This window comes from Acartia tonsa, chromosome 13 (assembly GCF_053477335.1).
Source record: "Acartia tonsa isolate MP-2025a chromosome 13, ASM5347733v1, whole genome shotgun sequence".
Lineage (NCBI taxonomy): Eukaryota > Metazoa > Arthropoda > Copepoda > Calanoida > Acartiidae > Acartia > Acartia tonsa.
In genome coordinates this window covers 45868731-45880908 of record NC_137272.1, presented here as the reverse complement: position 1 = coordinate 45880908, position 12178 = coordinate 45868731, and the positions used below count along the sequence as shown (strand labels likewise).

General features: G+C 44.8%; 1 long non-coding RNA gene across 1 annotated transcript; it reads left to right on the top strand.

The window, feature by feature from the left end:
* The first annotated feature begins 490 nt into the window (after nucleotides 1-490).
* LOC145334851 (uncharacterized) lies at nucleotides 491-11950 on the top strand. The gene is made up of 6 exons (XR_013885035.1): nucleotides 491-847; nucleotides 9989-10045; nucleotides 10287-10349; nucleotides 10881-10943; nucleotides 11397-11576; nucleotides 11904-11950. It is a non-coding gene; the product is annotated as an uncharacterized LOC145334851 (long non-coding RNA).
* Nucleotides 11951-12178: the final 228 nt, after the last annotated feature.

Genomic DNA, 12178 nt, shown 5'->3' with positions numbered 1-12178 from the left:
TCAAAGTTGAGATATAGAGCTAAAAATGTATACAGATACTATTAGGGACATGTACTAGAACATATCAAAGTTTGAAGGTCATATCTCAACCAGGGAGGGAGTACTGGCCCCCCAAAGTCGACTACAAGAAAACCATTTTTTTAAGAAAAATGCGCTAAAACCATTTTTATATGTTGACACCTAAGTTTTTAATTTTCAACTTTACTGTACTTTTTCAACAAAAACTGTAATTTTTTTTGTTGTTTCATAATTTCCCTTAAAAAACGAAGAAAATAAGCCATTAATAATTAAATTCTGATAACTATAAGTGGGGTAAAATTGCTTTCAAAAAAGTGCTCATAAAAAAAACACACTGTATATATATATATATATATATATATTATTATTATCTTACTGTTGGCTGTTGAGACCTCTATATTTTCTTTTCAATCTTTGCTAAAACCAGCTGTTTACTAAAAGTAGTTTTTTTCGCCGCTGGATGGGGCTAGTCATTTTTTTTCTAGGCGGCGTTTTTAATATTTTTTCTTAATTTAGGGGATTTCTCTTGGGTGGGTGGTGGTACCCTCCCACGAAATAGTTATTACCCTTCCCTGGACCTATAAGAAGCTACACTGTAAAGGAGTATCATATCGGTTAAGCGGTTAGCAAGATCCTTTGTTATAAACCGACATAGAGACATCCTGTTACTTTATTATAAGGATACATCATAAGGAAAATATATATAAAGGAGAGTTATCCTACTTTAATTTTATTTATTTACTAAGTGCATTTATATCTTTTGTTTAGTTATAGTGAAGCTTTGCTCTCAAGGAATAACTTTGGCCTAGGTGTTATCTTTAATGCTTAGGTAAGTGTCAAAATTATACATTTTCATAAGTATCGCAGTTACTCGTTAATCATGTATGTCTGTTCCTCTAAATAACCTTTTCTTTCTTTCTTTAAATATTAGCTCTGTTACTCTATCTTCTTATTACAATTAAACACTGACAACAAAAACTTGTATAAAACAAGGATGACAACACCCAAAAAAAAAGCTGAATAATCAGAACATGAACATAAAAGCCTAAATACATAATAGTCGAAACCAAACTGTTTAAAAACCGATGAAATACAGGAGAAAATTAGATTTGAAAATTTTAAGTTCAATTTTCATCCACTAGGTGTTACCGCATAATCATGACAAGAAAAGCAAAGATTATTTATCTAACATTTTGAACAACTTTGCTTTTTCTCAAAAAGGCTGCATTTTAGATTTTATTGAAAAGTGAAATGAAGTTACCTAACCTAGGGTAATAAAATGCAATATGTCCCAATTTAGGTTCTGACACTAAAGTCAAAGCACCTTCATAAGCACTGTGGATAATATTTAAGGACATTCTTACACTTTTAGGACTTAATTATAGAAATGCTTCTTTGTTGTCCTAGGAATCAGTATTCCAAAAATAAGTTCAATTGGGTGATTTTATCACTTAAAAATTTATTGTTAAAATAGTTAAAAATCAACATGTTGAAAATGGATGTACGGACATTCTTGTAACCATTTTAGAGTTGCTTTTTAAATCGTACCTAACTTATACAGGCAAATAGGACAATTCTAACCTGTTTAAGTTAACAAAAAGAGCTAACAGTCCCTGACATACGGACGGATGGACTAATCCTAGTTATAGAAAAGATTTGCTTTTAAAAATATTGAAGAAATATTGTGTGGTAAGTTGAAGCGTTTCAGCTTACCGTCGCGAGTTCGAATCCAAACGAGCCCCTAGCCTGTAAGAATTCTACCAATAAAGAACTAGCAGTATTTACTACTACAAAGATATATTTAAAACTGAATACATTTACAATAGGGTTATTACTATATATACAAAAATAGATGATAACAATAGGTTAGGTTGAAGGGGGTGTGGGGAGACAAGGGCGGAGCCCTGCGGCGGTAGGCATTTGTGGGGTAAGCTGCAGTCAAGGGGAAGGTAACCACCTCCCGGTAGGATAGTTGCCTGGGGCGCGGGGTTGTAAAGTGGCCGCGTCCCTCCCCCTATTAGACGGTCCAATCTGAACGCTGCCTGTGGGGTCTCAGCGGGCAGGGGTGAAATGGTGATAATAGGATTAGCGCTGAAGGCTTGATTTGATAAGCCACTGCGTAGCAACTCTGTGTAATGCCCGTCCGTATGCTGCCGTCTTACCACATCCCCCCCTTCAAGGGCTGCGGGACCACCAGGACGCCAGGCCTTGAACCGTGGGGGACAGCAGCTTCTCCCTGGGGCACAGCGCAGTGTAGGACAGCTCGGGCTGCACAGGCTCCTCAGGACACTCGTTGCTCAGTCTGGCTGTGGTTGGATATCAGCATTGTCAGCTCCCGGTTGGTTCCCAGCTGGGGGTTGGCGACGGCCAGGCCCCGGCGTTGGAAGTTAGGCCTTGTCTGCAGGACTATTTCTGTCTTGGCTGGTAGCTGGACACGGAGGCCTAGGCTCACTCTAGAGGCTCCCAGGGGAGGGACAACGATGGTAGTTGGCGCGTAGAACTCCATAGGGGCGCCCATCTTGTCCAGGTTACTCGGCCTCTTGGCTCCCACCCGGATGGGGACGGCTGTCATCTGGAGGGGGCACATCGCTTCTGCTTCACCCTCGGGGGCCGCGATTTCCATCTCAGTGGCAACTTCTCCTCCTGGGGGCTCACTGCTGGCAGGTAGGGGCCCCATGTCCGCGTCGGGGTTCCAAACTGCATCCGTATGTGGTTCTGTTGCTGCGGCCGCCGGCTGATACACGGGGAACTGCCCTGGTCCACTGGATGGCACAGCCGCGGCTCCGGCCGGCAGCTCAGTGGCGTCTTCGTCGCCGTCCAAGTCGTCCTGAATGTCTGTTGGAATCTGCTGGGCGGTGACATCTCCCGTGTATTTGCGCAGTCGGCCAACATGCGCGGTGATTTCTGAGATCCTGGCTGTCGGAGAGGCGGGGCTGATGACGTAGTGGACGTCCGTGGCCCGTCTCACTATCTTCCAGGGGCCGGTCCATCTCTTGGTAATCTTGGCTGCTTTACCTGGCACCAGGCAGGGGGCCAGATACCAGACCAGGTCTCCAACTTCGTACTTTGCCGTTCCTTCGTAGGCTGCCGCGCTCCTTCGGATGGTCCCTTCTTCTCGCTGCTGGATTGCGTCATACACGGCATGGTATCGCTGCAGGAGGGCCTGGACGTTTGCTGGGACTGACGCATACTCAGTGTCCTGCAGCCGGAGCACCAAGTCCACAGGGAGCTTGGCCTCTCTCCCAAAGTAGGCCAGGAAGGGGGTCACGCCCGTGGACCTGCAGGTCTTGGTGTTGTAGGCGAAGGCAATAGCAGGCAAGTGTGGCTCCCAGTTGTTGTCGTCTCGGTCCAGGAACAGCCGCATGCCTGTGTTGAGCGTCCGATGGAACCTCTCGACCCGGTTGGACTGCGGGTTGTAGGGCGGTGGATGTGTCAGGCCAATCTCGAGCTTGGAGGCTAGTTCCTTGAATACCTGGCCAGTGAACTCCATCCCATTGTCGGAGTGGATCTTCAAGGGACATCCGAACGTGGCTAGGTGGCGGTGCCTTGTGCCTTGGCCACCGTGAGGGTGCGCTTGTTGGGGATGGCGTAGAGGCTGACAAACCGGCTGAACCCATCTTGACAGGTGAGGATGTAGCGGTTCCCGGCTGGCGTCTCTGGTAGGGGCCCCACCAGGTCAATGAACAGGACTTGCTGTGGATACCCCTGCCGGGAGGGCACGTGTATCCCTAATTTCAGCCTCTCCTTGGTGACCTTCTGTACGCACTCGGGGCAGGTCTGGACCATCAGGCGGACGTCACGAGACATGTTGGGCCACCAGAAGTGCATGGCGACGCGAGCTATAGTGGCGTCCATTCCATGGTGCCCAGCCATGGGGGCTCCATGGGCCAGAAAGAACGCGTCCTGCCGGAGGGCCGAAGGCAGCAGGTACCGTGTTCTCTCCCCTGTCAGGGTCTTGTCAGTGGTGGTGAGGCAGCCATGCTCGTCAAGTCCAAGTGCTGCGAAGCGGCTGGCGCACTGCTGCTCGTCTCGGTCCTTGCCCCAGAGCTCAGCTTTAGTTGGGGGCTTCCCGTCAGCCACCCACTGGCGGACACGGAGCAGGAGGGGATCCTGGGTCTGGGCTTCCAAGACTCGTGCTGGATCCAGCCGTACTGTGGAGGGTCTGCCAGCTGCGGGCTCCCCTAGCTGGCAAAGGTGGTGGAGATACTCGGCCTGCTCTGCTAATTCTTCGGCAGACGGGGCCGGCATGTTGTCATCCTTCCGGCGGCTGAGGGCGTCAGCGTTGGTATTCTGGGTGCCGGGACGATGGCAGACGTTGAAGTCTAGGGCCGCTAGCTCCTCCTGCCAGCGGGCTACCATCCCTGTGGATGCATTCAGTGACTTCATTTGTAGCAAGGCCGAGGAATCAGTGTTGATCTGGAAGCTGCGGTAGGACAAGATCCCGTGGAATTTCCGGATCCCATACATGATGGCGGCCATCTCTCCCTTCCAGGACGGGTAGCGGGTCTCGGGGTCGGTCGTCTTGCGCCCCACAGCGGCAATGAGCCTCTCCTTGCCGTCCTGGCACTGGCTGAGAATGGCAGAGATGGCCTGGCTGCTGTAGTCCGTGGTGAGCTGGAACACGGCTGGCAGGTCAAACCTGGGTGGCGCTCGGATGGGGGCTTGGCGGAACTTGTCCTTGAGCTGTACCAGCTGGGCTTCCATCTCAGCTGTCCATGTCAGCGTCCTGGCCGTTTTCTGCCGATTCATCTCGTAGGTGAGGTCGGCGTATTCCGGGATGAACAGCCGGTAGTATCCAAAGAACCCCAGGAGCGCCAGCAGGTCCTTGGGGGTGCTGGGGGCTGGCCAGTCGAGGATGCGGTCAATGTAACCCTCTTGCATGGCTATGCCCTCACGGCTGAGGGTGTGGCCCAGATAGTCTACCTTGGCACAGAACAGCTTGGTCTTGGAGGGCTTGAGGCGGATTCCTCCCCTGCGGTGGGCTTCCAAGACTTCTTGGAGCCTAGCCAGGTGGGCCCAGGTGTCGTTGTGGAAAGACAAGACATCATCCAGGTATGACTGGAGGTTGGCCGTGCCCAATGGGTTCAGAACCCCGGCAATGAACCTGGAGTAGACGGAAGGTGCGGTGGCTAGGCCAAAGGGCATCCTTTTTCACTGGTACGAGCCCCTAGGGGTGGTGAAGGCTGTGCAGGGCCGGCTATCCTCGGACACTCGGATGGTGTAGTACGCAGCCACCGCGTCTAAGGCACTGTAGACGCGGTGTCCCCCGGCTCGTTCTACCAGCTGCTGGATCTTGGGCAGGGGGTAGCTGTCCAGCTCAAGGCACTTGTTGAGGGCCCGGTAGTCGACCGCCCAACGGGTGCTCCCGTCCTTCTTCTTGATGGGCACCAGGGGGCTGCTCCAGGCCGAGTCCGAGGGCTCTATGACTCCTTCCTTCAAACAGGTATCCAGCTGGCTTTCCAACTCAGCCTCCTGCCGGGGTTTCAAATCACGAAATTTCTGGCGACGTCGGTGCAGCCCGGGGTAGAGTTGGAGAAGACGTCCCTGTACTCCGACAGCAGAGTCCAGACCTCCTTCTTGAACAGGGGGTCCTTACGCAGGAACTCGTTCTCTTCCATCTCAAGATCCGCCCACAGCTGCTGCATATCTGGGGGTTCAGCAGGCTCTTGGAAGGAATGGATGTGAGGGGGAGGCTCGTCGGAGACCTCCAGAACGTCGGGCTTCACCAGCTCCCCAGCCACGGGGAGGCTGGCGTTCAGCAGGAGAGGCATCTCCCCCTCATTGACCACCAGAACTTGGAATACGTTGGCGGAGCCAGGCCTGTGCACATACAGGCCTTCTGGGATGACAAGATACTCCCCAAACCTTTGTTCCGGAGCAGACAGCTGGATGGCATCCTTGGTGCGGTGTCCCACTAGCTCGACAGGGACAGCCATGATGCTGCGCCCAGGCAAGGCCACCCGCTTGGCCGTGCGGAGTTGGGGTGGTTGGCCATTGGCTGGAGTGACAGCATTTAGCTTGTAAGTGGTGGCTGGCATGGGGCCAGCTTTGGCTCCGGGGGCAACCGGCCGCGACTTGACGGGCTCGGCGCTGGGAGAGGCCGGGTTGTCAGGGCCAGCCTTGGCTCCGGGGGCGTCTGGCCACGACTTGACGGGCTCGGCGCTGGGAGAGGCCGGGTTGTCAGGGCCAGCCTTGGCTCTGGGGGCGTCCGACCACGACTTGACGGGCACGGCGCCGGGAGAGGCTGAATCCTGGGGGTCGGGTGCGGCTCCGAGTGCATCAGACCACGACTTGACGGGCCTGGTCTCGGACTTAGCTAACTGCGGCTTAGCGGGTTGGATCGCTGGGGGCCCCAGGTAGAGGGGGCCAGGTGGACACGGCTGGCCGTTGATAAAGGTATCGGCGGAGAAGATGGGCTCTGGAGGGCTGGAAATCTCGGGGAACGTCGTTGGCAGGTTCTCCAGAGGCACCCGGGGCACTGGGGGCACTCCCATGGCTAGCAGGTTGGTCCCCCTGTGGGCGTTCAGCGCGGTATCCATCCAGTGTGTCCCTCGCTCGACTACGCGCGGCTGCTCCAGCAGAGGGCCTGGCAGGGGCCCCTCATAACTCAACTCTCTCTCTGCGGTCTCCCGGTCCACAGGGACGCCGCGGAGGGGGATAAACTCCCCACGCACCCACAGACAGGGGGGTTGCATGTCGAAACAGAGCCTAGTTCCGAACTCCTTCAGCTCCGAAGTACCCCCCTTCAGTTCAGTGGATGCGAGAAATTCCGTACCACGGTCACGTGGTACAGATGGAGTATAAGAGTGTGTGAGACTGCCATATATAATTCATATAACTTTCCAATTACCTGAAGGGGCTGCCCTTCCTCATTAGCGGTCAGGATATGGGTGTTGTCTGGAATCAACATCCTCTGCACGCCCATTGCGTGCATGAGGGACTCGGAAATAACAGCGGACCCTGGTACACGGTTGCCAGAATCCACCATGGCATCAACCTGTACGTGCTGGGCAGGGTCGTGAGTGGGGAACCTCACCCTGATATGTTAGGGGAAGTGGAGGTCCTGTCCATGGGACAAGGGGGCCTCCCGTTCTGCCGGTGTCGGGCTACCATAGTGGGTGTAAACCTTTGGTGGTGGTTTACACTTGAGCTTCGAATCACTTGAGCTTATCAAATCACTGGGTCAACAATTTTATATTTTATCACTTGGTTGACATTTATAAACACTTATGTGTAGTTATCACTAGGAGCTCTAAGGGTGATTCTGGAAGCGGTGGCAGCAGGGAATGTCCGTCCTGCAAGCGCCGGTGGGTTGTGTCTGGAGTGGTAGCGGCAGGGAATGTCCCATCCTGCAGCGCCGCGGGTTCGAATCCAGAGAGGTGGCGGCAGGGAATGGCCCGTCCTGCAGCGCCGTGGGTTCAAATCCTGAGAGGTGACAGCAGGGAATGTCCCGTCCTACCGCGCATTGGGCTCGAATTCTGCTATCCGTCGCAGTGGTAGGCCTTACTTGTGTGCTGAAGCTTCGCAGCCACACATCGCCTTCTCAGGGAGACCAGCTATGCAGCTGTCCGTCTCGTAGGTTTGGCCTGGGTGTCTTGTCCCAGCTACACGTGCCAAATTAGACTCAGTTCTGTAGCCGTCTGAGCTAAATTATCCGATCACCGTGGTTGCGCACCTAGCGCCGCTCCCACACGGTACGGAAAACGCCGTCAACTGGCGCTTTTAGCAGGCTAAATCTGCTTGCCGTAGGCCAGAGGCCTACATAATGCGTTCAAAATGATGGAAAATCGACCTAAAAAAGGCCGTCTCGCGGGTCAGTTGGCTTCTTAGTTGGCGGCTGACTGTCCCCTTACTTGCAAAAGGGTCCAATCAGAGGTAGAATTGGCTAGTTTTAGCAAAAAAGAAGGTACAACATACTTGTATTTATATTGTACTATTGTTCAATTCAGAAAGTATAAATCATGAGCTATCACCAAACCAAATTAATCGTCTGCAGGTAGAATCAAAACTAAGGCTTCTTACTAAACAATTTAGAATTAGGGAGATTTTAAAAATATTTTAAAATACTTCCTGAAATTAAAATCTTCAATTTTTTTCTTATTCATGATATTTGTAACTGTTTACAAAACAAAATACTTCAACAAATTTTTAATCAAAAGCACTTTGATTAACATCTTGATTAACCCCTTGAGGCAGGTTAAGGCGAAAGTTTCAAAATGATTCAATGACTAATCTATAAAAAAGGAAATAGGACAAATTCAACCCTATCAATTTGGATCTTTGCAGAAAAATTGAAAATAATAAGAAAATAATAAAACTTATGCCCAAAGCCTATAATTAAATTCATTGTTCATTACTTATTAAACAAGGATGACAACATCTATGAGAGCAAAGCTCTGAAACGGTAGGACAAATGTACATTAATACTTGTAGAATGTCAGAACTGAAAAATCAGAATATATTTGTGTAAGAGTCGAAGCAAAATTGTAAGTGAAAACTGCTTGATACAGGATAATGTTTATCGACATACTCACATTTCTAGGACATGATTACAGAGTTGCTTCACTTATAATATTGTACTTTGTTGTCCCAGGAATCAGTATACTGAAAATTTGTCCATGTTTAAAATGGACATACGGAAATTCTGGTAACAATTATGGAGTTGCTAAATGATAGGACAATTCTAACATGCCTATGGACGGAATGATCCTAATTATAGAAAAGCATCTCTTTAAATAAAAAAAAACCTTCAAACATAAAATACTAAATTCTATTTGAAGATCAACTTAATGTATTATAAGCATAAAAAAAACACATATTGGGGCTTTAACACAAAGTTGCCTATCAAGCACTGTTCCCCTCTCTTAATTTTTTTTTGGTTTCCTATGCTATACCAAAAGGACTACTGCCCATTTGATCATTTTCAATTTGTTTTACTTTAATGGTAGGGAAATGGAGGGAAGCTCTGTGCTCTACAAGGCACTTTGGGGGTAATTACCCATATTTTTAATGATTAAAATGGTTTGTAAGTTGTAATATTCAGAGAAGATTAGTAGTTCTTAGGTTTAATTATTGCAGTACATGTAAAATCATTTCTTTTCTTTCTATGTTAAGATCAGATGTTTACCAAAAATATTTTTTAATGCTAGATAGGGATAGTTAAAATAGCTATAGACCGTCTTACCAGGACATATGAGAAGCTATACAGTAAAGGAGAACCATATTGGTTTGGCGGTTGGCGAGATCCTTTGGTATAGACAGACATCCTGTTTCTTTATTAAAAGAATTATTTACAACTCTCAAAATTGGACTTTTTATTTTTTAAATTTAAAGACAAAAAACAAACAAAAAATAACAAGAATGACAACATCCATAAGTAGCAAAGCTCAAAAATTATGGATGGATATTCGGAAAAAAATGAACAATCTACAGTTTCATAAAAAAACATTAATCTAAAAAATCATGAAACCTTGTAAGATTTATGATGTGAAAATCTAGGAATCGATCTAGCACCTCAACCAATATGCAAATCTTATTGAAACTTTGTGGGGATATGTAAATTATGAAATTATTATAATAAATAATTATCAGCTGTCTATCTTGAATAGGAGTAAAGATAATCATGAAAACTTAAAAATCTAGGAATCTATCTAGCACCCCAATTAATTGACGAATCTATCTTTTATAGGAGCCAAAAAAAGCACATTTCCCCATTTCTGTCTCTGACAGAAAGACGGACGGACGGACATTTCAAACTATTGATTAGCTTCGCTACTAATAACATATTTAATCCCTGAAAGCCTTCTATCTTTTATAGGAGCCGAAAAAATCACATTTCCCCCTGTCTGTCTCTGATGGTCAGACGGACGGACGGACATTTCGAATTATATATTAGCTTCGCTAATAAAAACAAAAGAAGTTATGATGAAATTTAAAGATGATTTTATTAATTTTTACTTTTTCTTTATAGAGATGCTTTGCTACTAAGCAGAACTTGACCTTATCATTTATTATTTGTTGTGCTTAGGTAATTGTTAATATTATATATATTTTTATAATTAGCGCAGCTACTCGTTAACCAGGTTATGTTTGTACTTTCCTCATAATTCAACACTCCCCCCCCAAAAAAAATGTTTTAAAACTAAAATTTCCACTAGATAGCTGAATTTCTAAAACTGACAACGAATAGTATTGAAGAAGTCATTATCCTAACCTCATACAAAATAAATAAGATTAAATACTTATTGATAGACGTAATTTATGTTTAGTTATAGAGAAGCCTTGCTCTTTAGAATAACTCTGGCCTTGGTGTTATCTTCTGAGTTGTTAAGGTAAGAAATAAAATTATATAGCTCAGCTACTCTATAAGTCATGTACATCATGGATTATAACTGGTTTTTAGCCATACTAAAAAATCATATTTAGCATTGTATTACATTTTTCCACTAATGCTAAAATCAAAATCATAATAATAAAACCAGTTTTGTTAGCCCAAAAAAACTGGTTTTAATCTTTCATTCTAATATCTGCGGAAAGCTGTTTATAATACGATGTGATAAATAACTAGTATATAAAATATTGCAAAAGTATATTAGTGCTTTCACCTAAAGTTCAATTTTAGCACCAATAACCCCCCCCCCTTTGTTTAAATAAATTGAATATATTTTTTAGTGGGGTCCCAGTGAAAAGCCCTACCCATGAGTTCTACCCAGTATCCAACCTAACCTAAAGTAACAAACAAACAAATGCAGCTTAAAGCACCAACAATATTAATTCGGGAATAATAAAAAAAACCTATACCTTGGAGATGCAACACTTAGTAGAGCCAGTATATTTATTAATAGATGTATTTATCAATTTAGTTTATGAGAAGCTTTGCTCCTAAAGAATAACTTAACCTTGGAGTTATCTTCTGCGTGGTGAATGTAAGTTTTAATATTTCATAATTAATAGTGGCACAGCTACTCCATATCTAATTTATGTCCTCTATTTATGTCCATTTTCTATATTCTTTTTAAAAGCACTTATAAAATGCATCTACTCTACAATTTCATTTGTCTGTATAATTTGGCTTTCTGTGTCCATCCATAATGATATGGATAATTCCTAAAAATGTAGAAATGACTATAAAATTAGACTGAACTGCCCCATAATATGGAATCATGTAATTTTTTTTGTAAATTCCCCCCTTCACTATTGTGTTTCTAACATGCAACTCCTTTCTTATTCAACTTTATTTATTTTATCTATATCATGAGAACTATAAACATGATTATAACATAACACAAAAATACTTTTATAGACAACAAGACAAAAACAAACCTTACTACTTTATATAATTGGATCAAAATATTGTAGTAAAACTCCTTCAATTTTAGGCAATTCTGTTGACAAGAGTGGTGTTTACAAAACTGGTGACAGCGTTACAAATACATAAACTAGCAGATCCTAGATCCTCTATAGACTCAGTGGCTACCAAAACAACAGTTGGGAGTGCTGTTACTACTCCTGCCAAGAATAAACTTGTTTGAATTGAGATAGATGTAAATATGGTTGAGGTGAGTCTTTTCACAGTATTACAACTTAACCTTTTTCTCAAAGAGAACCTAACAATGTTTGATAGCAACAAAAGAATTCACTAATAGCCACAATTTAATTCTTCTTTACAGTGAAGCTACTTAAACTTCTTGGAAAGAGCTATATATTTACTATGGTTAAAAGCATGTCAATTTAGAATTAAATAGTTAAAGAAATAGCTAAAAAACATAGTTTGCCAGAGAAATCAAAGGTTTTGAAATAGTTTTATTGAACATTACATTGTTAATTATAGAGAAAGATTAAAAAATCCTTTTTTTAAAACTATAATTTTACAAATTATTATTTAGAAATGGAGGAACTAAGCAGTGAAACTAAAATGGATGAGAACACAGGTCCTGGTAGTGATACTAAAAAGGTATGTATTCTGTATTTGTAATGTGCCTAAAATTTGGTATTAGTCTTGAAAATTATACAAAAAAATATTTCAATTACTAAAAAACATTCAAAGTTGTAAGAAAACAAAAATATCCCAAAATACCAACTCCTAGTAAAAGATATTCTAAAGCATGCAAATTACAATTTTAAAATCCATGTATGATCTTGCAGGCCTTTATCCTCAAGG